Genomic DNA, 27,500 nt, shown 5'->3' on the forward strand with positions numbered 1-27,500 from the left:
ATTTTCTCTGCGGCGGCTGGAAATATTCTTTCGCAGTTTTTATTGTTTATGAAATACTAACTCTTATAATTTCCCTCGAGACAACTATATTATGATGATCTGGCAAATTTGTACAATGATCCACTGCACTGTAATATCTCGAAACAAGCCCACAATGTGCTGCTCAATAAAGGACGTCATATAATTAAGTACCGCGATTTCCGGTATTATAGACCGCGCCCGCTGTATAGTACACATTGTTGAATTTTTCTCGAAATATAATTCTCCTATAGCTTTCCGCATCCGTTCCACAGCCTGCAGGAGCAAGGTGTTCAATTAGCGCGTAAAAAGCTGCGCGCACGCATAACGAAAGTGCCAAAACACCTTGTAACAGAATAGGCGCCGATAATTTTATGCCGTCTTCGACAAAAATAAAAATGCTGTATAGTCCACAAGCCGTGCAATTTCAGCGTTTAGGCGCGTACAGCCCGCGAACCGTATACCGAAAATTTTGTTGCATTTTCTCTTGCATTGCCAAAACTTACCTGAACAAAAACTGCTACACGTGCTCCGTATATTATACCAGATGAAAACGTTTATATGTTCGAAACTTGTCGGTACCTAGGCAGCTTTACTATCTCGAATTCTCACGGATGAGCCTGCGGTCGGCGACTGATGGCGTTTGCGCAAAAGGAGGAGTAAAACAGGACTGAGTGAGAGTGAGAGAGAAAAGGAACGAGCGCGTGCTAGCAGAGCGTGATTGCTCCATGGCAGTCTCGTCTCTAACGACGGATGAGTACCTTCACCTGCGCTCTTTTAGTCACCGTTTCTCTTCCCTCGTCCTAGCTAGGAAGTGACTTGCTATGCCACTGACTTTCGTTCGCGGACCGCTCCTTAGCGCGACTGAGACGCGCGCTTTTCTCTCCGTGATGAATAGTACGGGAAAAAGCGGCACTCCTTCAGCGCTCAACGAAAATGGATGAATACAAAGCGTCGAGGCGTTGCGCGTACTCATGTGAGCGTGCAATCAGTTGCTTCTGAGCGCTGCCGTTATTTCAGGAGCGCTCGCGTACGTTCACGTGTTTCTGCACCGTCTAGCCCACCTGTCCCCGTTCTAAGGCGCTGGGTGGTCCATACAAACGCGTGGTACTATAGCATCCAGCCCGCAAACGATGGCGGCAATTTGAGTTCCGAAGACGAGTTGCTGCTCACGTTTCTAACGCTGACTAAATCGATGCGCTCGTGCTGCTTGCCTCCACGTGAGCCACAGGCGTTGGCTACGAGCACATCTAGTGATTTGACGCAAATGCTTGCTATTTTTTTTTTTTTATACTGGTCCTCGCTCTGAAGCTTAAGATTTCTGATTGCGGGGAAAACGAGGCCCCCTGCAGCAACGGCTAGCCATATCCGCGCCGTATACACGGCTTCGTTTCATGCAATGCGGAATCTGCCGAAATTACAACCGCGCTCTAGAGGCGGGAGTGTACCGCTACGGTGAAGAAACGACAGACGAAATGAGGAGACGCGGATAAGATCTTGCACTTGTCTTCTCCATTAGTCCCTTGTTCTCTTCGTGTTGTGCTGCACCCTGTCCTCATTACGGAATGCAAACGTGCCTAGAGCTGAAGAAAACGACAGACTTTTTTCCCTTCTTCCAATGAGTGCTGTATAGACCTTCGCTGCATTGCCCTTCGATCCCTCTCTGTGGCTTTCTCATCCCACTGCAGAGCACGAAGACGCGGGCCTGATTTCCGCTCGGGACGGCCACGTTTCGGCGAAAGCGAAATGCGATAATTATCGCGTATATTAAACTTTTGTGGATTATAAATAACTTCCCCAAGCCCAAAGCAATCAGTGACTCCCCAATTCACGGCGCTCCTAAATGATTAGGCGTACCTCCGAACAAGAGAATCAACCGCCCCGGTGGCTCAGTATAGTGGTATTGGCGTTCGCCCGCTCAACACCAGGACGCTCGGAATGAAACGCGGCCGCGGTGGCCGCGTTTTGATGGAGGAGAAATCCAAAAGGCGCCCGTTTGCTTTGAGATCTCGGTGCTAGAGATGAAAAATTACCGGAAGTTTTTAATGGTTTGGGAAAATAATAATGTTTCTTATAAGGTTTTCTTTCTTTTTTTTTTTCAGGAAAAAGTTTGGAAAAAAATGAAACGCATGCGTAGAACTTAGAAAATCATAGATCAATTCGCTAAAAAAAAGTATAAGAATCATATGTCCTTTCTTTATGAGATCATTCATAAGCAAGCTTAGACCCTCCGCCGAATATCGAATGCATGTAACATGGGATTATTACTTGCAGCAGTACCACTGTCTGATTGCTGCCCGTGACTATAACGCCCATACCTCATCGCTTCCGGGCATTTCAGTCACTTTGCACATCATGCTAGCAACATACATCACAGTGCGACGAGTCTTCACTGTTTCTACTGATCAACAGAGTAATAGTTCTAGCACAGCCACACAGTGCCTCGCAAATGATACTAGTCTGTACGTTGTCAAAAGAGTCCAACAGGAAGCATTTTTTTATATCTGCTCTATATGATGCTTCACTCGCGTATGTTTCGAGCCGAGCAAAGTTCCATTGAGAAGGTAGAGAGAAGCTTTAAATGGGCTAGAGTAAATTTGGCTTTGCAGCTGCGAAGTGGTATACAGTGCACAAAAGACTCAGCACCCTTGATCTGTTTCAGTAGCGGGTATTGTTCTTCGCCTCTGCAAAATAGCGCCTCAATTTTTTTACTTGATGACCGTGAAGATAAGCAACTCTGATGCTTGACGTTTCTTTCGTTGAAGTAAATTTCTTTGATGTCCAGCCGAAATCTCTTATTCGACAACAGATGCCTGGTCAAACACGTTGCATTGGGAGATCCGTGTGAAACGTTACAATACTCGCACACTGCTCGCTTTTTCCACCGGTGGCCGTTTCACGCGCAGAAAGTGCCTAAAGACGTTAAACCACGGTGGTACCTTTCTCATCATTAACCGATTTTTCATACATCACGAGGGCAATCTTTCTCATGTTTGCTCTGTTAATGTACGCATGGCAAGACTGCGCAGTCGTACAAGTCGAAGTTTCCATCTGGCTTCTTCTAAAGCTCATTAGATGTCATCTCGAATATATCTCGCATCAAATTATTATACAACTTTCCTGAAAGGAACCTAAACAACAACCAATGTTGCCTGCGAGAAAGCTTGTATTGGATAAAGCAGCTTACGCGTTCAAAAGTATTTGTGGACTTCTGTGCCGTATTCATTGCGTGGCAGCACACTATGCTATTTTGTTCGACTTAAGCCATGATCGAAGTAAATCATTATTTCTGACTTGTGTTCAGCCTGGAGCATTTGTATGACCTGCCTGCAGCCCACTTCCGCGCAGTACGAACGTCCGAGAGACGCTCTCATTGCAGTCAATGGCATGGGCGCACGATAATTCAACCAGAGTACCGGGTTTCGATCGCGGCCGCGGAGGTCGCGTTTCCTTAGAGGCGATATGCAAGACACCCGTGTGATCTGGGATCTCGGTGCTGGTTAAAGAATTGATGTAATCTAAATTATTCGCAGCCCTCCCCTACAGCGTCGCTCGTCGCCGATGTAGCTCTGGGACGTCAGGTGCTGGATAAAGAATTGATGTAATCTAAATTATTGTAACACTTGCTATCTACTCTTTTGTCGGAGAATGCTGTAGTGGTTATTAAAGAAAAAATAAATAAACAAACTGAAAGCAAGCGCTCATGAAACGTTAAAATCTCATTAGGAAATTTGCTGTTTCTTTGACTTTTTTCCCGCTAAAAAAAAGAGAGAGAGAGAGAGAGAAGTTTGTTGCCATAAAATATTTTCAGTTTTTTTTTTTTTCAGCCTCCACATGCCAAATGCCAGATGATCGGAATTAATGTAGAGTTCTCTGCCAAGGCACTTCTTTCTTCCTCCTTTCACCGACTCCATCATCACTTCTTTAGAACACGGCTGAGGTATCCATCTTGAGTAAGACAATTACTGCGCAGTCATTTCCTTTGACCAACTATTTATTATTATTATTATTATTATTATTATTATTATTATTATTATTATTATTATTATTATTATTATTATTATTATTATTATTATTATTATTATTATTATTATTATTATTATTATTATTATTATTATTATTATTATTATTATTATTATTATTATTATTATTCATAGCGCGATTTGGGTGACCACTGAGAATGCTCGGTTGCTGCGTCTTTATTTTCCTCATGAAACGTTTGCATGCGCGCAGAGTTCCTTGCCGGTAATTTCGTATCGCTTTAGCGCTCTCATTTCCTATTTACTCTTTTCTGCTAAAAAGAGGGGGGGGGGGGGCAAAGAGTGTTCGCGCTATCCATTAAATATCTGATGTTCCGCTACGCTTTGATGGACATAGGCAGGAATGCGCGAGGCAGCGTGAAATGGTGATGAAGCGCAGTCGCTTGGCCACAATGCGTGCGAGACGAATGGTTTCTTCGCTTCTCCTCTCCCTGGGCCATGAAAGCGAAAAGGCGGGAGAGTGCGCCCGCACGAGCCTCTCTGGACTGCGCTCGTTGGCATTGCAGGTATTTAGCCAAAAAGAGAGACAGAGCTTCACGCACCGCTGGAAATAGCTGAGATTAGTGCGAAGATAGGGGACCAGACGCAGCGCGTAAAGTGAGGCAAAATCTTTGCCTTGAAAACGGAAACTGTTACTTTTGTTCTTACGCACTGCAAAAGTAAAAAAAACGAAAAGCGCTCGACATACCAAGGGGAGAGGCTAGAAGCCGTGGTTAGTAACTGTCGCCGACCCGGGGGGATAGTTGTCAAGTGGTGGCTCTATATATGATTGCCTTCTAAAGCCTAATGTGACATATCGATCGTGTGCTTGCCAGAAGTGAATATCCTGCATGAAGTGGAAGGTAGGTTAGTTGTCCTAATCTGATACAGTTGCAGCTACTCCTCTCCTTCTATAACTAATTTTAAGCCACATTTATAATTCTACTTGCAAAGCAGCATGGAAAATCTGCTGGAAGCTCCAGGGAAGCATGACGACAGATTTTGACCGCGTCATAATGAAAGCATTGCAAAAAAATGCTCTTATAAGTCGTCTTTCAATTCCGCGTCGCTATAGAAATTTTGAATATTTTTCATAATGATGCGTTTGCGCATTCATTCTAACGGCTAACGATCATGATTTTGACGCACAACAGGAAGTCAAATTTCAATATAATCCTTTATGACCTATTGTTTACATTCTTGTCGATGTCATTGTTGAGCACACGCCAACGGCGTTCGGAAACATGGTTGATATGGAAGTTCTACGTCAAAGAATGATTCAGTGCTGTGCATTTCATTCTATTTTCCTTTTGCGTTATTTTGCGAACTTCTCACGGCCGACAAACAACGCGTTTGTGTCGAAGTTGTTGACGGGGAGGTGAAGGAGGGGCAACAGGAGGTTTTTGTGACGTACGTATTCGCAAACACCGCACACAAAGTATGAGCAACCACATTTAAAACGGGGTGCTTTCAACGCGCACTACTTCCGGTTACTCACTTTCCCCTGACCATCTGCAATTGGTCACGCACCCCTAGCAAACTTCTTGGCAACGTTAGCGCTCCAGTTTTTCGAGCGCGGTCAGTGGAGTCCGTCGCATTCTTGTGGCGGAGCGCGCACCGTTGCCTGATCAATTTCGTGGGCAGCACACGCACGTGCACATTCGTTTTCACAGGCAGCTAGCGAGTGCCCTCTGCTCGGTAGGACGAGATGGCCTCTAAAGAGGAGGGCCGAAACGCGGCTAAGCCCGGAGGAGGGCGCCCTCTCAACGATTTAGACAATCGTTACGTAAGGCAACCCACTTTTTGGCGTTTTGGAGCGTTCCAGGAAAGGCATTTCCATTCACAATGACTTCCTCCTTGGCGCGGCCGAAGGCAACAAACGGCAGATCGAAATGTGGGCCACCTCCGGTGGCGGCTGCTACGTTGGACCCGACCATTGAGCGGCTTGGCCGTTCTAACCCAAGTTGCAAGACGGCGCCCACGTCTTTATCGAGGAGCACCACCGGCTTCGGCGATCAGCTGGGTCAAGAGATAAACGAGCCAGGCATCGACAAAGGCCGCGGCCACGACGCTGACCTCGCTCGTTTGGGATCACGCCCGATGCGTGACGAGTAACCTGGCCGTCGGCAGGAAGGGCTGGACGCTGTAGCTTCTGCGTCCATGCTTCACGGTTACGCTGGGCGGATAATGGCCGGCTGGTGTTCTTGGGAGGTTCGTGAGAAGGAGACATGGGAGGGCCGTCTAGAATTCCGCACCGGCGCAATGCGTCCTCGATGGCATTCGTGGCTGGGCGTGTATTGTCTTCTCTGCCAAATGACCACTGATACATCCGAGAGCAACTGCGTAAATGTTCATGAGGAATCGCACTTTTTTTTTCTTCGGTCTTTTGTGCTCGCACAGTTTTCATGAGACAGGTTGTGTGTAGCTTGAGATATTTTAATGAATAGGGACGCCTGCTTCCCTTTTGCTTGCAGCCTGCCCAATTCCTTCGAGAGGCCTGTTTCAATTGGTCTGAAAAAGTGTGTGTGTGTGTGTGGGGGGGGGGGGGGGGGGGGGTATTTTCATCCGTGTAACCCTTTCACGCTGGATGCCTACCTTGGAAAGCCCCCTTGCGGCAAATCTGCTAACAGCAAACGTCCTCCAGTTATTTGTCCTAAGCAATATTAACACGGATCATTTCATTCATTTTTCCAACACATATCGAGCGAGGAGGTTATACCTAAAACACTAGCTCACAGACTGTGCGGGCGATCTTATCTCAGAGAGTATTAGTATGTCCCGGCGTTTACGTCTTAAGCTGGCTGCTCTCTGCTTTGATGTGAGCAGGCCAGTGCCGTACCCCCGCTTTCCAAGGGACACTGGCGAGCCTAAATGGCGCTTGCACGCTCGTTCTATTTTCTTCCCTCCTTGTTTAATGTGCGTTCCGCACGCATTATATCTGCCGTAGGCATCTCGACGTATTCTCGGGTAGCTGGGTTACACAATTCCGGAAATCGGCCGAAAGGCTCGCCAGTCCTGCAGGGGAGCTCGAAAGTGAAAGCGGGGAAAGGGATAGAGCCTTTACGACCAAGCCCGTTGCTTAAATTGCGTAAGCGGCAGTCGGCAGCTCTCAGCCCAGTTTTACGAAAGGTCAGCGCTTTAACGACGCTTGGGACAAAGCGGAAGAGGTGCCGCGCGCTTTCTTCCGGCCTCCACGCGCGGCGGGGGCCGCCCCGGGTATAGCAGTGGCACACTGCATTATGCAGGCTTCGCATCAGCTCTTATAGCACCTCGTCTACTTGTTCCGTGCGCGCTACCTGAGCTCTACAGGTTGCATTTCGGTCTCGTTAACTCAAATCATCGATGAGAAACACAGCCAGCTAACGCATGATCCTCTCGAGGGTTCCCTTAGCACGCCGTTCCAAAGTGTTTCGGACAGAGGCAGATAGCCATTTGAGTCAAGCGTTTGCCCCAAGTCAAGCGGTTCAAAGTATTCTCATCATACCCGTCTCGCGCACACCTTGCGTTTGCCTTGGGAAAGAACCATGGCGTGCGCGAGGGCCTCTGGCAGCGACATCGTTGCCAAATGACGGTGTTGAAGAGCCTTGTCTGAAGGACATTTGCTGCTTTGTTCTTGAGACGGTTTTCCCTGTGGTGACTACGAAAATTCCAATCCGCTAAAAGAATCTGCACAGTTGGTGTCTGTGCTGCCTGACACAGAGCTCAGCGAGTTGCGTTTCCGATGTTTTATTGCTTGACGAACGTGAACGTAGTATGGGCAACTGAACCGAAGGTAGTGCATGAATAACACGGACGTTTTTGGTTTTCGCCTCCTCTAAAAGGCATCCTTCGTTGTATGGATAGTACTCGCGCTCATCTACAGGACGGCAGCATTATTGTCTGTTCCATGGCCGCTCCACGTATAGTTTGAAAGGAAGACCAGGACGACCCTGTCCAATTTTTATCCTTTGTAAAATATATTCCAAGGGTCTTAGTTTCTGCATACGTTGCTATTTTTTTTTTTTTTGCAGCAAAAGACCCATTTCTCGATGAAAAAAATTAATTTAAAAATCTTCCCGCGGTTCCATTCAAGCCTGGCATCCGAAAAAGAACTCGTGATCGCTGTTTCGATCTGAACAGCGGTGTAACCTCAAGAATCCTCACGTAAAAAGTTTCGCCGCTCCGCAGTTTGCTTGCTAGAATTGCCATAGTTTTTAATGAAAGTAGCGCACTTGTCACTAGAACATGGTAATATCTCGTTGCAGGCAAACTTCCATCTGCGTCTCTCACTGTCTGAGTCACTTTGGGACCCCGCAAACCAAACCAAACCAAACCAAACCAAACCAAACTTTCATCTCGTCCGCTATCCCTACAAATTAAAACGCAATTCGATTCTGCGTTTCACTTTTTCGCGCCTTCTGTTTCGTACTCGGTAGCTGGAGCTATATACGAAACAGGTTCCCACCACGACGCAGCCCCTTCGGCCGCTTTCGACGGCTTCCCGAGAATACGGCTTCGCCGCACGCACGCGTCTCTCGGCTTAATCCCCCCGTTTGTCGGGCTCTTTTATGCGGCGCCTGTGAATCCGTTTCCCAGCACCCGGTGCGCCCGAGTTTTCAGCGAGTAGCGCGAAGCACGTCTCGGGCGAAGCCGCGCAGTCCGCGCACGCGGGCAGAAGAGGAAGCACGGCGCGCATGCCGGACCCACACTCTCTTTTCCGCGCCGTTTCATTTCGCTTGGCCCAATGCTCCACTTGCGCCGGTAACAGCTGTAGTGCTTACCAGAAAACAAAAGGAGCGTGCGCAGCCGACTGGGCGGCAGGAAGCCCCCTTCCCCCAAAACTGGGCAGCAGAGGCGAGCTTTGGCACTGGCTAATCCCGAGCCTATCCCTCTTCCCGGGCATTCGAAACGTGCTCGTGTGTGTCACCACCGGTTCTCAAATGCGGATCACGAACTGCGCGACGCATCTGTTTCGATCGTCGAAAGAAAAAAAGAGGGCTCGCTTTTGCGCGGGCGCCAAAAGCAGAAGCACCACCCGCGTGTGTGCAGTCAGTCAGGCAGGAAGAAGGGAAAGAATCCAAAAGTGGCCCGAGCGATCGCCTTTGAGATGGTGTTGCACGTTAAAGGCGGCGACGTCGTGCGCTATTTTTAGTTCAGCGGCATCTTCGTGGAAGCGTATGTTTGGCAGCAAGCATTTCTACCTGCAACTATCAGTAAGGTCTTGAGCCCTTCATTTGACATAACAAATGCATATTGTCGCAGCGTCGCTTAGCCGCATGCCAGAGGCAACGATACGCTTGGATACTGAGGCCTGCGTTTGTTGCGCTAGCTGCAGCGGCTCTTTTCGCAATTAATTTTCTTATAAACAATATTTATTGCCTCATTTAATCAGATGGGTATGATTGTTCAGCTAGTTTGCCACTGGTCAGCACCGCCATTCATACTGGAGCCTACGATATGACACTTTTTCCTTGCGTGGTCCGCGCCATCGTTCAGCATGCGTCATTCTGGCATTGTGTTACGCGACACTGCGTGCATGCGTGCAAAGTCATGTAACACTTTGCGCAGTTAAATACCGTGCCAACGTGCATTGTTTATAGTCATAAATTACTTACACGAACTGGCGATGTTTCGGGCGATCCCAACAAACAGTTCTTGAAACGCACGTCGCAAGCTCTATATAGTCCGATACAACTGAGGAAAAGGGGCGGCTTTTGCCCATCAAGCGCGTAGACATTCTAGCTTGACAGTATAGGGCGTAGCAGACGAAAGGCGTTCGCAAAGGCTCAATCGGATTAACAATGGCATCATGGAAATCGGGCGGCGCCATCGGCTGAAGGGCCAACTTCGAGGGAAATCTGGCACTTGTTTCTTGAGCTGTGCCCAACTGTATCAGCCGATTCTGCAGAGATTGACATGAGAAACTGCCGCAGCAACCCTCATTACTGCAGCAGAACTTTTCCTTTTCGTAGCAAGCCTTACTGCGACTATACATACTATACATACAGAAAAGTACCCTATTATCTATATATTCGTGGCAGTAAGTTGACGCATGGTTAGAGCTGTCAGCGAGAGCGTTTTGTCAATAGAGCTTTGATTTCGCACTGCAAGATCAAGATGTTGATTTCATACCCGGCTGGGCGTGTGTTTATTGGGGCATTTTGTTCCTCCCATTGGCTTGCGGGAAGGTCTGCATAGGCAAGACGAGGCGTTGCATTAACGACCACGCAGCGGTGCCTTTTCCCTCCTTATTTGAAAAAGAGAGAAGCATTTACCTAATCATTGCGTCCACTGTTGAAGGTGTGAGCCACGATTATACGAATTAAAAATTACCGCACAAAGTGGGATAGTAAAGAAAGGGAAGTGTTGGAAACGTTTCATAAGAGAAAGCTGGGGAGTAACTGGCGACAAAGATACGTCTGTGGCGCTCCTGAGATGATGTATATTGAGCGGTTTGCGTAAATGGGCATCGCTTACGTGAGCTCCTATTGCGAATATCTTGTTGTTTCGGCTTATTTTGCTTGCCTGGACAGCAAAATAAAGCCAGATGAAAGTTGGCGCAGGTCCCATGTCCATCCCCTCTTCTGTGTTAGGCTGCCATATGCGCTATACTGCTTGCTGGAAGACGTGAATGACCTAGTCCCCTACAATTTCTTTTGAATCATTGGAGTTCCCCTCGAAGTCCTATGTCTTCTCGGCCTGGCTCATTTACACCCCACCCTCGGCCCTTTCCCATTGCGTTCGGTCTTTTTCTTGTGATCTCTCCAGAGGGCTGGGTGCCGCTAATTGGGAATGCACGCATCGTGGCGCATAAGCGTTTCCGTGGTGGACTCCTCGACCCCGAATCCGGAGGCCAGCAAACACATCCAGGACGCCTCGACCTAACCAACGCTTGCCGGCGCCGTCGGGGGACGAGATCAATGTTTTCCCATGCAACGGCCCGATTCGCGCGAGCAACGCTCCTTCGCGCAAGGAGGAGAAAAATGGAATGAGAAAAAGTGACCGAGAGAGGAGGAGTTGCGATTGAGCGCAAGCGTCTCTAATGCCCCGCTTCCTGAAGAACAGCTTCCGGTCAGCCGCGATGCAAACGAGCGCGCGGTGAAAAAACAGCCACGGGACACAGCGATCCCGAGGAATGAGAGCGAGCGTGCTGTGTAGCCGGTACATGGCTTGTACGGGCTCCAACTAGGCGGCTCTGGCTCGAAACGTTCCGTACGCGCATGGCCTGCCGGTGGAGAGAGACGCCCGGAGCGCTACCGACAGCGTCAAAATACACTGAAGGGCATCTCCTGCGCCGTATGCCCGCCGGAAGTGTGCACTTTCGCGGACGCGAATTTACTACGTCCCCGAGCAGCGATTCGCGTCGGAACGGAAGTGTCACGGGTTCGTCGCTCCGATCACGCGTGGCGGTGACGGCCTGACGTTCCGTAGAGTTTTCTGGCCACCGTTTTCTTCGTCCCGCTCGTTTCGTTCGCGCGAATGCGGACGCGCGCGGCTTCCTGCTGTCTAGCCCAAATCACTGCGTGCGCGCGCACCCGGCACCCCGTTCCGGACTGTGCGGGAGCGGGCGGACCACGCAACGTTATTACGTATCCCATTGGTTCTGCGGAAGTAGCAGGACAGCATCGAATGGAGTCATCTCTTCTCCCCGGACAGTAATGGGCACTCCTACGCGGCGCATTCTTCTACGGCGTGCTACGACGCAGTATCCGTTACGTAGTCATTCTGTGAAGACATCAAAGGACGGTGCAGCCTATCACTTCTGCAATCATGTATAGTAATGAAATGCGCTCGCCATAGAACGCTTGTACCGGCTTTGGCCTTCATATCATATGTGTGTTGTTATATGCACTGTGCTGCAAGTATGGCTTTCGGCGCGCCAGGAGGGGCTATAAGCCACCGTGCGTATAGCCTGAGCATCTCATTTTACAAATGTCCTATACGTGGGCTGTATACCAATGTACTCAAGAGCAAAAAGTTGCGTGTATTGTTATTCAGTTACCGATATTTTAAGCAAGAGAAAATAACCCGGTTCAAAGCAATATTTGAGCTGCTAATTTGATGACATCGTCTATGTTGTCATTGGATTCCCAAATTATATGCAGAAAAGCTGCAATGCATTTCAAGCAATCGTTGTAAGATGTTTTCTTTTTTTTTTTTTTCTTTCGCTTAGAGCCGCATACTCGAGCGCAGCACATCTGCAGGACAATAATTTACATTTTATCCAAAATCATATCTCTTAGCGCTTTTCGTCCCCCGCGATCAAGGCGTGTAGGTTCTAGAATAATGTCTTCATTCATGTGCTTAAGTGTGACTTCAAATTGAATCACTGCAAGAGAAAATCGGTCAATTTGTGGCATGGTTTTTAAGCTTTACCTTGGGGCAATATATTTCTCTGTAACATACACCTTAGCATAACCACATTTTCACAAACGTAACTGAGCAACTTTCTTTGAATTTTCGCGCAATAAATGGAGACAGTTGATTCTTGGCTGGAGCTCGCGCCCATTGCTTCCGCCAGGTTAATGACGCCACTCTGCTGACATTCCTAATGACTTGGCGGTAGCAAGGTGATGCCGGGTAGGTCGACGAGAAAAAAGCAACTAAACTGGCTCCAGTAGAGTACGCTTATGAAAATATTTACCACAGTACAGAGGACAATTTTGAGCTACCTTCCATGAAGGGACAAGCGCAGAAGCAAGGGACAAGAGCCGAATAGACATAACAATGTGGCCTGGTTAATTCATGACATTTATGCACTTGTGTCCGCTGCAGAGGTGGGTATTTGACCTCAAAGATCTCGACTTCACCTCAAAATTAAAAAAAAAAAAAAAGAAATTGGTGACCTCACTCAACCACACTAAATTAGGTTGAGTCCTGAGGCTTCGTCGCCTCAATTATTTAAACACTTCTAGCAACCTCAATCAATCTCACCTTAAGCTCACACTTTGAGGTCGAGGTCGAGCTCTCGCCCTCAAAAGAAGAAAGTCTGTAAAACTCACCTGAAACTGTAAAAATCCATACGTTGAATATCCTTTCAGATAAACAAGCCAAAATGATGACGGTACCGTTATAATAACCGGTTATGATAATAATGGCATTTAGGACTGCACAGTTCATGCTTCTTCAATCCTTTTCGGCACTAATAGTTCGCGCTATTAAGAGAAATTTTACGCCACAGGAGCTCGCAACTACTGTAAATGCAGGGTTAAAGTTGAAACGCTACTGTCGGCTTTTACATATGGCGCCTTTCATAGCAATGGCAGAGTCACAGCTATTCAATATGCCGTGTATATATGTACTGTTGAATGTGCATGAAATGGGAAAATCCCGTTTTGTAAGGCTTCAGACTCTTTGTAAATGATTTGCTTGTTGAAAAACTTGCGTATCCCGAGGCTGCTTGAAGGCCTCGTCTGTACTTTGGTGCGCTGCTAGACTTCTGTCGCAATTTCTTGCCGGCAGAAGTGTGCTGTGGGCTGTGGCCTCTGGTAAAAGCTCCCCCTCCCCCTCCTCCCGACACGCGCGCGCGCGCACGCACACACACACACACACACACACACACACACACGCACACGCACACACACACACACACACACACACACACACACACACACGCGCACACACACACACACACACACACACACACACACACACACACACACACACACACACACACACACACACACACACACACACACACACACACACACACACACACACACACACACACACACACACACACACACACACACACACACACACAGATCAAATCGCTCCCTCGTTTCTGCCCCTTCCTTCTAAGCGTGGCTACCTAGAAGTCCCAGGAATTTATTTCACACAGGGGGGAAACATCTGGCCCAGGACGACAGTGTTCTGCCTCTCACAAACTCCAATTTCCCTTATAAATTCGCCTGAGTGAAATCTCTGTCCAAGTCCCCACCCCCCATCATGGCACCGTAAGAGGACAGCTAAATATGCTTAAGTTTTTCCACAGCATCCGGAAGAACATTTATTCAACTGCATAGATTCTAGCTTCTTTGGGCTGATTCCGTTTTTCTTCAGAACTGAAAAAAAAACCGGTGGTTCGACAGCGCCTATGACAACTTCACCCGCGAGCACTGCGTGCATTCGCGAAGCCGTTTAGGCTTTTAGAACTCGTTTCAACAAATGGCAGTAACGACAAAAGGAGACGAACACGCGCCGCCTGCAACGTGAGCTTTGCACTCGACGCCACGCCCCCCTTCGCGCTCTATCTCAGGGACATCTGGTTTTACTCCCACAGTGAGCTGCCCCTAACTGTCAGTTTACAGTCCCGGCCCTAGTACGTCCACGCGTCTGTCCCGTTCTGGAGGAAGAATGCGACCTTCAGAATGACTCCTCATCGTCGTCTGTAGAGTTCAAGGCTACACTGCAGTGTGCAGAAAATCTAAACAAACTTGTGCGGGGAAAGGAGGGGGGGGTGCGTAATGATGCACAATAATATTCTGCATAACCTGCAAAAGTAAGCATAGCAACCAGTGTGAAGGTTAAGGTTTGTTCTCTGCAAGGAACCTCGCTAACCTAACTCATGCCATGCGAGGAAAGGACAAAAAGAATGGTAACTTATAAACAAAAATCATGAAATGTGGTAACAGCAGTCCTTACAGCATGACGAACGGGGGGCTTCCTGTAAGCTCGGGCTTGAGGGGCATTACAATGAAACCGCACAAGCTAGGGGCAGGCCGCGGCATCTGATCTAAAGAGATGAGTAACAGTACACACCAGCAAGTGTCACTGCACACCGCGGCTGGGCACTTGAACTCCGATTCGGAAGGAGCGCTCGCCGTATTCAGCCGCAATAACTCCGAAAAGCCACGACTTCACGGAAAACGACGTTACTCAACCTGAAACCCAGGCATTAAGTTGGGCTCCGACGTAGCCGACCACGCATCAACTCACATCACTGCGTGAGGTTGAGATCGTTTTGAGGTGGACGTATCCGCCTCTGGTCTGCTGTGAGGGTAATCACAAGATGCACTAGCATGGAATTTGTGAACCTTCAGCTCGCTGATTGTAATTTACTTTCATCCTTCGAACCTATTGGAGTGCGCCATTCTCGGTACCAGCGTCGTGTGCACCAACAAGCGTCCCCCCCCCCCCCTCCCCCCTCCTTTGCTTTCTTTCTCTCCGTTATCACCACGTGGACAGCTTAGAGTGATATATGGCAGAATATTAATAATTTGCACGTGGCTGAAGACGAAGAATGCCGACGCAACAAAAATCGCCCCGGCTTTGAAAGGTGCGACATAATTGGCCGCGTACTCGTTAGAGAAGCCCGGGCCGACCTCTCGGAAGATTAATCTTCGGCACCGCCCGTCCGCCCAAACGGCGTATTCTCATACGACTGCTCGTGTTCGCCGGTGCGCGCCCGCCCGTCAGCGCGTTCGGCAACGTGCACGGACCGCGGAACTGTGGCCCTCTGTCCGATTTGCAGCGGCGGTCATTCTCGTCCGCTATTTGACGCGCGCCTGCCGGCGCCTCGCCTCGATTCATTACGCGGAAATGGAAGCGCCTTCTCTCAACGTTGCTCTCAAAATAGCTGCGCGCGCGCGCGCGCGCGCACTTTTTTTCATAACTGCTCCGTAGAACGTTTCGACCCCGCCCTGCAGTCAGAACGAGGCATATAAACGGGCCTGGTGGAGTGTTTAGACATCGGACAAACACTGTCGCGCAGGCGGGAGGACCGACGGTTACCTGAGCAAAAACGCTTCCAATGCTTTTTCCGTCGTCCATACCAAGATAAACGCTTCGGCCCGCCTCGGGCGCCTCATCTCCACAAACTATCCGCATACTCCTTGAATGCGCGCGCACAGCAAACGACGCTACACAAGCGCGAAGCGAGGAAATAGACCCAGCTCGCGTTCGGAAGGGACCGCGCCTATCCTCGCGGCTGCCGGACGCGTCGGAAACGTCTTCCGCGCGTACGGTAAACGCTCCCGATTATAGAAAATGTTATACGTACACAGCACAGGAGGTCTGTTTCCGAAGTGTTCGCTCCGCAATTTCTATTACAGTCAGCTCAACGATCCTGGACAAGTGTACACTGAAAGGTTACGATGTGCTCTGGGTTATCACTTTTCCGGTTGAGCCCCTTCTTTGTTTCTGTGTGGAACTGATTCTGTTCCTAATGGTTTGCACGTCTAAAGGGGAAAACGGCATCTGCTCTCTTCACGCCTCATTCGCCTCATTCAGCCCATTACTGCCTCTTCTATTGTCGCTCAGTATTGCATCTATTTTACTTGCGTCAGCCGACCATTTGTCGGTAAGACACATGCCGTATCCACAATGTTTTATCACGTTCTCTCTCTCTCTCTGGGCATTCCTTTCTATACCGATGTCGATATAGCCGCAGAACTGGCATCACAGATCCCACCTCGCCATTTCTTCTCTTTTGAGCGCTTGAGCAGAACGCTGCGGAGCAGTGGCAGCTCAACGGAACAGTGACTGGCTAAATTCAACCCTGTGCCTGTGTGATTTGTCGCTCTATGCGTGGCTGCCCTTGAAGGCGACAGTTGCCCATTAGGTCGCTGTGAGATTCCACTTCCTTCAATCCACAGCGCAACGCTCTGAACAGCCTATACATGTGATCTGTTAGTGGGCCATATAAATAGTCGCAAGTTCTGATGTTATCTGCATTGTCATATAGACTTTTCTTGCGACGGCAGGTAGGGAGGCGATGCTAACTTAATCTCAGGTGCTGACAACAGTGAACGGAGCATGCCATTGCCTTCTGACGTTTTCCACGCGGCCGGTGCCTAACTAAAATTGTTAGCTATGGTACGCGCCTGCAAGCAGCGGACCCTAGTGCGTTTTCTTACCAGACAGGGACGATGCGGCTGCATTTAGAACGGAATGTCCGTTTGTTTATATAAGCCCGCACCTACACATGGGATGCAAAATGATGTGATGTGGTACTGCGGCATCAACGAAAATGCTGCATGTGTATGCTTGTGCTCGTGAATTTTTGTACGAGTGCGTGTCGTTCGATCCTTATCACGCTAATCTGGTGTGGCATGCTAGCAAAATTTCGAGGCTATATATATAGTGAGCATTGCAGAGTTCGGCCTCTCCCTGTTCTGACTAACTGTATTGTACAGGCCATGACGAATATCATGATATGATCACATGCAAATGCACCGTGTCTATTAACGTTGCCGGTATCAAGCCATGAAATCTGCCGCATTGCCCTTGCGCTGTTTCTATTTTTATCACTTACATTCGCTTTTTTTTTTTTTCTCGTTCCACACAGTACTTTGCGTCATGCTCAATGTCCATTGCGCTGTGGGATGAATGATTTATACGCGTAAAAATCTGTCGGTTTTGCTGTAGCTGTGACGACTACGGCCCGATGATGTAGGAAGTAGCGCGTCACTGATGAACACCCTACTTCTTAAGTTGCGCAGGGCTCCTCTCTAAACGGCGAGGTAGTTATGGTTTGACGCAAGGCAGGATTTCAAATGGTTGCTGGCAATCTTGCTGAGTGGCACGCATTTTCCTGTAAGTGACAGCCTCAATTGCTCTTCATAAAGATGGAAGGAGTAAAGTAGCAGCAGTCATTGAAATCTTCAATATAAAAGAAGAAAAATGGGTGGTAGGCAGTGACTACAAAGGTAAACATAAAATAATTATAGACCGTTTCCAATCTGTCGGCATGAGCTGCTTTTTTTTTTTCGTCGGGACAAGGCTGGCTATACACGCCAGAGGCCCCATGCAAGCTTGTTGCTTCCCCAAAAAAGTATGCACAAAGCAGGGTCAAGGAGGGCAAAGTGAATGCGCACCGATGTGAGCGGTGCTCAGCTTAGGTGAAGGTAAAGACGTCCCCGGAAAGTATACATGGCCCTGGAAAAACCGTCTCCGGTAGAAAAGGCCCCTGAGGAATCGTACCCTAGGAAAAAATTGACCACAAGGCGAAAATTCAATCCTTCCGGAACTAACACGGCAAAATATTGTACATTTTATTGGATTCTTTGCAGGCTTTGAGAATAGATGTAACTGTTGTTTGAGATCTGGGTCGTCTGGGTGCCTGATATGCTTACAAGCATAGGAAAATGCATGGCGAAAAAGTACAGTCAACGCGACCATGACCATCAAAACATATCATCCGAGTAGTTTTATACGGTGCGTGGTCCCCTGTTCTCCAGCTGGGGAATATCGGTCATTAAGAGATGTCTAAAAGAATAGGTAATATTACTCATATATGGCATCGGGCTCACGTGTCAGCGCGATGGAATATACAGCTTTCCGGATCTTTAATACTATCGCACGAGTGTCGACCACCAGACGCTGCTGTGCCAGATGACGAAGGAGACAGGAAAGCATTGCGAGTGCAAGGCACGTGTCCACAATTCCTGCTGCGGAAAGCAGCGTGTTTACCCGAATCCGTTCATCTTGGCCGTTAAGTGGTTAAGCCGCTGTTGTTGCACTGACATGACGACGTCAGCAAGCCTACCCATACGTCCGCTGGGGGCGAAGGCTCAGTTGTTCCTTGCGGGCCTGTAATTTTCACAAAACTATTCTGCGATTACTTAAACGAGACACCACACCAACAATGCATCTCTTGGTGGTCGGTGTGCCTCGCCTGCCACACTCTCTTTCATTACGGAGAGGACAACAGAACCAAAAATTCCCGGGCAATGAAGCGCGTTTCTTCGCCTGAGCACTGTACGTATGGCCTGACCGGAGGAAAACAAAACGGAACCGAAAAAAAAAAAAAAAAAAAAGTCGCAGACGATCAATGCGATTGATACGAAAGAGTATGCGTATTGAGACTCCGATTGTGTTGCCTAATCCACTCACACTGACTATAATGAAAGTTTCGATTTGAGGATTTATTTATTTTATGATCAGCTGAAAAAAGAAGTCCGGTATAGCCAACGATTTTTCTCCTTCGACGTTGAGCTTGAATTCCTCACTCTGTTATGCCGAGTAATCAAGCCACTAATGACGCCGGGTTTTATCCATTACGAGCCTACTAATGATAGCACATTAAAGCTCCATCCTCTTCTCCACAGCGCGCTTTAGGTATCCACACACAACGCATTAAAACGCTGTCGTGCATTTCCGCTATCACGAAGCGTATACTTGAGAGCAACACCTATGCACCCATCGCGCTCTTCAAGCATACGTTGTTGTATACCACGCAGACAGCCTTCAACATCCTACGTAGTCATTTTATCACATCATCATGGCCACTTGGTCACGCAGGGTATATATTCTCTGGAGTGCCGGTATACTGGGACCACCGAAGCGCATTCTCATAGAATATATCAAGGTCGCGTGATAACTTTCGGTGATCGTTACCACAAATAAGATTATGGCTGCCCTAAGAAAACCCCGCAGAACTGTCACTGACAGCCGTCACTGAAAAATACCAGCAATTGTACTTCAATTGATCGCCTCTCCGAGAGACGTATTGCGCAAAACTTGCGCAATCCTTTACCGGCGCTTCTGCTGCTCCGCACAAACGTGTCATTCCTCGCCGCAACGCTCGCGACGGTTGCATACTTAGAAGCTAAAAGCACGTGTCACTCACGCCGTAAACAGAAAAACGGGGAGGGCTACTCTTGCGATAGGCAGTCACGGCGGGTTCACGGGCGGTCGCCCGTCTGAGCAGTGTCTCTTTTCATCGCGGCGATCACAGCGTGGCGTTAACCCACTTATTCTGGGTGTTTATTTCGGGGAAAGTTTCGTCACGCCTTCGCCTATCAACTCCCTGGCTACCTGCCGCGGCAGCAGCGGCAGAAAGTAACAAAGAAAATGCGCGAACAGAAGGAACGGGCGCTGCCCGAGTTGTGTTCGAGGCTGACCAGCCACCGGAAGCCGGCACCAGGAAGGAAGTCGCGGACACACACAACCGGCAAAGGAGTTCCCGTCAAAATCAGGCGCACGTATACAGGGGGGGGGGGGGGTGCCATTCGCATTCACTACAGTCTCCCCTTCCTTCGCGCCGGGAGAAAGAAAGGTCGGGAAATGATGCAGTCGCGAGTGCTCCCCTCCAGAAGCACGTTTTCTTGCGGTATTTGGGAGCGCAGAGGAGGAGAAATAAAAATGTTTTCATGCATGACGTTCCGTGTTGTGGATACTCTCGGGGTAGTCGTAAACGAAGCCAGAACGTGCGTTTTTATGACTGGTGTGCAGCACTGGACTGATCGTGCGGCCCAGAAGGGTTCGGTATAAGAAGAAAAAGCAACTGCTTCCTTTATTTTGTGTCTTTATTCCCAGTCGCAGAGGCTGCGTATCAGCGGGGGTGAAATGCGGACGCGGCAACTTGCTGCGCGGCGCTAGCGCACTTCGAAGAACCACAGGTGGTCAAAATTAATCTGGAGCCCTGCACTACACGCAATTTCTAATAGCCCAGGTCCAGCATCGAGACGCCAAAGCCCAGCAGCGACGCATCGATAACGAGAAGAGAGTGAACGATGAAGCAATCTTTTTTTTTTTTTTCTTTTTGTATACCAGGTGTTCCAGCGAAGCCCCGGCATTAATTTATATAAATAAACGGGCTTTTATTTTTAGGCAAAACGATAGATAATTCGGCAAAGAGATATTGATGATGGCGGGCGTAGTAAACAGGAGAATCACATTAAATATATAGTCAGGTACAACTCAAGAAAAAAAAAAAACGGTTTTTGCCCCTTAAAGGACTTCCTTCGCAGCGAACGGAATCGACCGATTCTCGTGAAAAATCCTCTTGGACCTTCTAGCGCGACAACGCAGAGTGTGGCAGATGAGAGGAGGTTCACAACGCCTTAATCGGACTAACCGCGGCTTCATGAAAATCGGGCCATGTCATTGGCTGGAGGGCCACCTTTGAAGGGTTATAGACCGCTTTTCTCTCCAGTTGTGTCCGAATATATAGTAATAGGGTTAACTAAATTTATTAATAGACAACTTTTTAAATACTACAGATAGCCACCTAATTGGAATTATAGATTTGCAACTGGCCATTAGCAATAGTCACGCCTATTTTTAGAATTTAGAAAAAGGGATGGCCCTCGGCGCTGCGCCCCCAAGACGCTGTTTGATGGACGTCGCTGCACGCTCAGAGCCAGCGCGCGATTTTCGAAATGCGCAAAAAATGGCCCATATTTCTTGCGCTGCAGCTTTAAGGCTACTCGCGTTTTCAAAATTGCAAAAAAAAAAAAAAAAATATGCGGCCGTTACTAATCATCAGCGAGAAACTTTCAATAGCAACTAAGTGCATAGTTAAAGAGATAACTGTTAGAATTTACTTAACCAACTAACTAAATAACGTGACTCACCTTTTTCATGACGTCTGCCGACACTTGCATAGGATTGGCGGAAAAGTCACCTTTTATCGCAAAAACGATAGTTTTTAAAAAGAGTGGCGGGCTTCCATCAAACACCTGGTGAAGCAACATTACAACCACATGAATTTGACACTTGTTAATTTGGAAAACTGGATAATTTGGGTAAAGCGCATTGCCCCGTCAAGTTTTCTAAAGGTAGCAGCACTACGAAAGGGAATACGCGAACTCGTGGCGATGCGAGCCAATCGTGCGCTTGTGGCTGTTCTGAGTCACGGCCCGTCGCGATTTCGCGCCACCTGTTTTTGGGTGTGGTGCGACAGTTGTGCATGCCAAAGTGCTCATTCGCTGCGCATTCAGTTTTTAATGCGTAAGCACTGTATGGCTATGTCGACAGTTTCGTGTCACCAGAATTTGCCATCACGATTACGTTTGAATGAAAAGAGTTATAAGAAAAAGAATGGTTGCATTAGAGGATGAAAAAAATCTCACTCGGGAGAAGATTGGGTGCATGTGGTTTAATTAGATAATTAATTAAAGCCAATTAAGGCAAGTCAGACGTCATAATAGCCGAGTGGGGTAATGGCGACGTCCACATGGGTCACGTGATTCTCGACTACCGGTGACGTAGACCTAACTTCTAGTGGCGGAAAATTTTAAATGTTTGAACGTGACTGAGCAGGAAAGGGCGTGATTTGCGTGCACAAATTGCGGGAGAACGTGTGTAAAGAGAGGTAATCAACCGATTGCAGTCTGAAAAATTCCGAGAGCACTGCAGAATGTGCAGTGGAGAAATGCGAAAGCCTGAGCGTTGCTGCTGCACATGCATAGTACATCGTGCGCCTCTTTATAGAACACAACCAGCGTTCCGCGCTGTTTTCACCATGAAAACGTTAGGATATATTGCCACGTGCTAGGCACGTGGCAATATATTCAACCAGCTTTATTTGTCGAAAAGAGATTTTACTCATGAAGTTCTACCTATGCACAGTTGCTGATTGCAACTTTTTCGCAATCATCACGTGTTCAAAAAAGAAAAAAAAATGCAGCAATATCTCTTTACTACTGTGTAGCACTGCCGGGAATATCAATAATAGGATTGACTTTTTTTAAATGATAAAAAAAAAATTATTTAGCGAGTGTTCGTGTTGTTTTATTTCGCCTCTTCAGCAACGCTGCGGAATAAGTTGGGCCAGGTTTTCAGAGGAGGCAGTCACGTCCAAGCAGACTTCACAGTGGTCAGGTAGAAAGGCGCTCGTGCTTCGTTCGGCATCTGCCCCTGTTTGGCTTTCACGTATACGCTTTTCGGCACATAAGTGGGAACTCGTGCTAGACGTCTAGAGGGTGACAGGTTGCAAGAAAGAGGCCCTCTGTTCAATCTAAGCGTTTGCGTAGTTGCGCAGTCTTAGCATGAGTAAACAGCATGTTTTCACACACTCCCATGCTTGTTTTGTTCGCGGCCGGAACTGTCGTAGCCGAGGGTTGTTCTGCGAAAAATGCAATATCCCATGTTATAAACCATTTATTCGGGCGCAGCAGGCTGTTGATACAAAAACATTACACGAACGGTCGTCTTTCGCGCCCCGCTCACTCTCACTCTGTCATTCGTCGAGCTAATAACAGCGCGCGCGTCTTCACACCACTGCTTGACACATGGTGTTCACGCAATCGGGAGCCAACTGTCCACAACAAGAACATGTTACTGTCAGCTTCTCAGAAGTGAGCATAAAAGTTTAGATGGCTTTTCCTCTCATCGTCCCTCGCCCCCTCGATAGACAGAGCTGCAAAGCCGCATTAGCTTTCATTAATGATTCATATCTGACAGTGATGCCTCACATGCGCGAAAGCAAGACCATACAGTAAGCTGGTTATAGCGGTCACGTGGCACTCCACATGCATGGTCCTTCGCTGAGTCATCATTGGGAAGCACTCAGTGCAATATGCATTCATGGTTTTGTTTTCTTGGAAAACGAGCGACAAGCAGGAAGTAAACTAGAATAAATGGCCAATTTGGTGTGTAACCTGGAAATGTTGAAGTAAAACATCGGGCATCCGTCAGCTCTTCTACGTGCCACACTTGAGAGGACTTCGTAAGAATTGCGACAAAGTCCATAGGAAGTTGTGTAGAAACGTGAGCGTAATCTCTGCACTGGTCCATCTGCTGCATCGCTCTGCTGCTGAGCGAATGGTTCGCCTGGGTTTAGCACCGTTCGCGGCGGCCACGTTTCCACTGAGGTAAAACAATAATAATAGTGTTACAGAAATGCATTTTTACGTATTACGTTTTCGACTAAGAGACAGATTTGCGCGTCTTTCTTCTGCTCTTTTTCTCGCTGGACCTTCCATACAACTTTCTTAGCAATCGCAAACAGTATGTTGGCATTGCAGTTAAGAGCTCAAATTTATGCAAAGTTGAGTCTGGTGTGCCACAGGGGTTAGTTCTTGGCCCCCAGCCATGTGCAATGCATTTCTACATTAAAAACAAAGGGGGGGGGGGGGGGGGGGGGCATTGATAGCTTCGATTTTCTGCAAGTCAGAGAACACCATGTGACTGAAATTAATCCGAAGCTGTAGTGACCGGCACATGTGTCGCAACAACGATGACACCTTTTTTTGTTTGTGATGCGCACGAGGGGTGCGCAATGCACAGCCTGCCATAATAAAAAAGCACGGAGATTACGCAACGGGGGAGTTGTGCCTGCGAGCCTGAATGTGGTCAGTGGTACGTGTGTTCTCCCTCTGTTTCACTGTTCCGCTAAACTTGATTTTCTTACGTCAAGTTTGCCTTCGTTTGTCTTGCTCTTCCTGTGGGCGGAAAGCAGTAAGCTACACCCCACAAAGCGTATCACTATATAGCACCCGTTATTAGTGAGATGTGACTTCATATGTACTGCGATGAAAAACTGGCGTACATAAGTCGAGTAAATCTTATCGTCTCTTCGCAGAAAGCCAGCGGAAAGCACTTTTTTTCACTCACTTTTTTCTTGAAATGGTGCACCTGGCGTACTGCTCCCAGGAAGCTTTTAAGTTACCTCGCCGCGGTGGCGCAGTGGTTGGGGTGCTCGGCTGCTGTACCCAAGGATGCGGGATAGAATCCTGGCCGCGGCGGCCGCTTTTCGATAGAGGCGAAAAGCAAGGCGCCCGTGCAGGTGGTCGAAATTTCTGGAGCCCTCCGCTACAGCGTCTCCGTAGTCTGAGTCCCTTTGGGAATTTAAACCAAGAAACAAAGCTGTGAATTTGATGAATGAATGAATGAATTAAAAAATAAACGCGACTTCACGCGTCCGCTCTACCGCGTCTGCGCTACGCGCCACGTAGAGGACGTGCTGACAGTATCGTCACTTTCTGTATCCGCTTCTGCCCGGAGTCTTACATTCTTCCTCTCATGACTGCAGCAGTGGTATATGACGGAGGAAGGGTTAGACGGTTAGACCATGCCAATATTTTCCCAAAATATACTAAGCTGTGACTAATGTCAATTAGTATGGCACAGCGTTCGTCACAAACTTTCAGGATCCAATTATAGTATTGGACCATTTTGTCGACAATAGCTTTGAAACAAATCGTGTTCTGTTGCGAATCCTCAGCACGACAGCGCCTGAACTTAGATCACGCTCCGTCGCATATGTCTCATAAAAAGCGCAGGACAGGAAGCACGACAGCCGCGCTTCAGCGAAGAGGGGATTTCTACAATACATAAGAATTATAGGTGGCATATAAAGGCAGCAAAGTGTGTTTTAAAAATGTGCACTATGTAGCACATGTTGGATGCACGCGTAATTCCATGAAACATGAAGAATTAAGTGCAACAGCATTTGTTACATGTGTATTTCTTCATTAAAGGACAGTCGGGTGCATTTAATGTGGAACGGAACTAAATTATTAAATTGGAAAGACATCTCGTCTTCCAATAACACACACACACACACACACACACACACACACACACACACACACACACACACACACACACACACACACACACACACACACACACACACACACACACACACACACACACACACACACACACACACACACACACACACACTGCGTGCAGGTAGTATATATATAGGATCTTTCGCCTTAGGGTGTCAGCAATATTTGAGAATAAGCTTTTTATATATGGTCTGCGCAAGAAATTTTGGGGCCTCTCACGGGCAAAAGAGAAACCGGGTGACCAGTAACAGCGCGAGTCCCGCCTAAAGCGCGCATCGCAAAGCGGTACGTAGACTAACTTTAGATAATCGCGCCTTCTAAATGCAGTTTCAGCGATTTCACAGAAAGTCGCAATTTCGCTCGAGGATCTCTCTCAGGAGTAAAAAATCTATTCAAGCTGCACGCTGTCGATTCGGAGCCAAGTTTTATGCTGCCCACGCACGAGAGCGAACACACTGGAAGAGGCTGCTGTTCGGACAGGAGAAAATGGCATGAAATGGGCACTAGTCACCAACGGCCTTAGTTAGGGTCGTTGGTGACTAGTGCCCAACGGTGCAGGCGGGAACGCGAGGGCGAGACCGCCTTCGGTGCTTTGAAAGGAGCAATGCTGCGTTGTTGGTGTTCCTTTATATATCACGACTATAACTGCAGTCTCGATCCTGGCCCGAGGCGGCCAGCGGCACTGCGAAAATTGTAGCGGCTATATTTAGTGAATGTGGCTGGTGTTTGGTACAGCGCCTCGCGATGCCGTGCAGAGTTCCGGTTCCCAGAGCGGCGGTCGGCCGGCTGGAAGCATTCCGGCTCGCGGACGAGCTACGCGCAGCTCATTGAGGGCTCACCCTTCAGGTACTCCAGGGCCAGCCCTCTCGCTGCGTGCGGTGGAATGCCGGCATCCATTTTCGTAATTGTCACGCCCGCTGTTTTTTTTCCCTCTTGCCTCTTATTTTTAATTTTTTTCGTCGCGCACTTGAGCGGCGGCAGCTATTTTGGGTGCCCGAACGGCTATATCGCGCCTGCCATGCGGGTATAACGCGCGCTGGGCGGCCTGGACATGTTTAACGTTTAACCCGTTCACTTGGTGCTCAGCTCAGTCACTATCGGGCGTGCGCATGTGCTTCCCGTTTCTGCCAAGGCACGACCAGCTTGGCTGGTTTATGCGCTCGCTTACTTCCTAGCTTGTTTGCATGCTTGTTTGTTTGTTTCGGTGCTGTGGCGGAGTCCCTTCCTCGGTCACGTTCAAGCAGCCTTTCTTTCTTTGCATTTACGTGTGCATAACTTGCACCTCCCACGGACCAGCGCCTGGGCGCCACAGCTTGTTGGGTAGCGGCGCACGCGTCCTGTCCTGCATGCATATATCCGCGAACGAGCGCTGAGTGCGCGTGAAAGTAATTGCTTCTCACTCGTTCTTTTCGATTCGCCCTTTGTTTTACTTCCCGAGTGTCGGACGCTCCGTGAAATCGTATATAACCTGCCGTATATAGCGTGTGCGCAGAACAAGGGCGTCCATTGTCCGACTTATTTCATGCTTCCTCGAAGGCGATTGGAGACAGCACAAAGCGCCTTGCTCAGCCCTGACCTTGGTCACGATGCTCGTCTCTATCGCTGAGGCGGCTCCTCGAGATGAACGCGGCCGTTTGAGTGAATTCTTACGGCCTTTCACCTCCGCCATAAAGGCACCGCCCTCATTTCCGCGCGCAAACTGCGGCCCCTCTTAATCATTGCGTTTTCTTTTTTCAGCGCCGCGCAGGGGCAGATATAGCCGCCCCGCGGAAGCGTTCCTTTCTCGCTCAGCGTGCTCCTGCAGAAACACCGCGAAAAAAAAAAAAAAAAAAAGGAAAGAAAGCCGGCGTAGCTGGAATACGCCGCGTCTCGTTGGCAAACGATTTCATACGCGGAACTATATACACACTCGCGCCTTAATCGACCACCGTTTGCGGACACCATTAAACCACCATACTCCTGTTAGGAAAAGCTGTTGCTCGCAAAATATTAGTTTGCCGGTGGTTTGTTTAATTTTGGGCGACCAAAGGAAAATGAATGACATTCCGTCTTCACGCAATCGTTGCTTTTATATTTGTATACTTTGGGGGAACTGGCGCTAAACTGTTCCGTACAGTGAAACAAAGCGCCAAACTCATTGTAACAGATTCGTTGTGAAATATGGTCTTACATGGAACACCCCACGTACCTCTGCAAAAGAGATTGCAAGTCAGTCTCAGCAGGCCGACTACTGCGGCTG

At 48.4% G+C, this 27,500-nt stretch overlaps 1 pseudogene; it reads left to right on the forward strand.

Moving 5' to 3' along the window:
• LOC146204787 (nose resistant to fluoxetine protein 6-like) overlaps positions 1-27,500 on the forward strand; it is a 90,196-nt pseudogene that overhangs the window by 10,514 nt on the left and 52,182 nt on the right.

Source organism: Amblyomma maculatum, chromosome 1 (genome assembly GCF_055883805.1).
Source record: "Amblyomma maculatum isolate TAMU_Amacu chromosome 1, ASM5588380v1, whole genome shotgun sequence".
Taxonomy (NCBI): Eukaryota; Metazoa; Arthropoda; class Arachnida; order Ixodida; family Ixodidae; genus Amblyomma; species Amblyomma maculatum.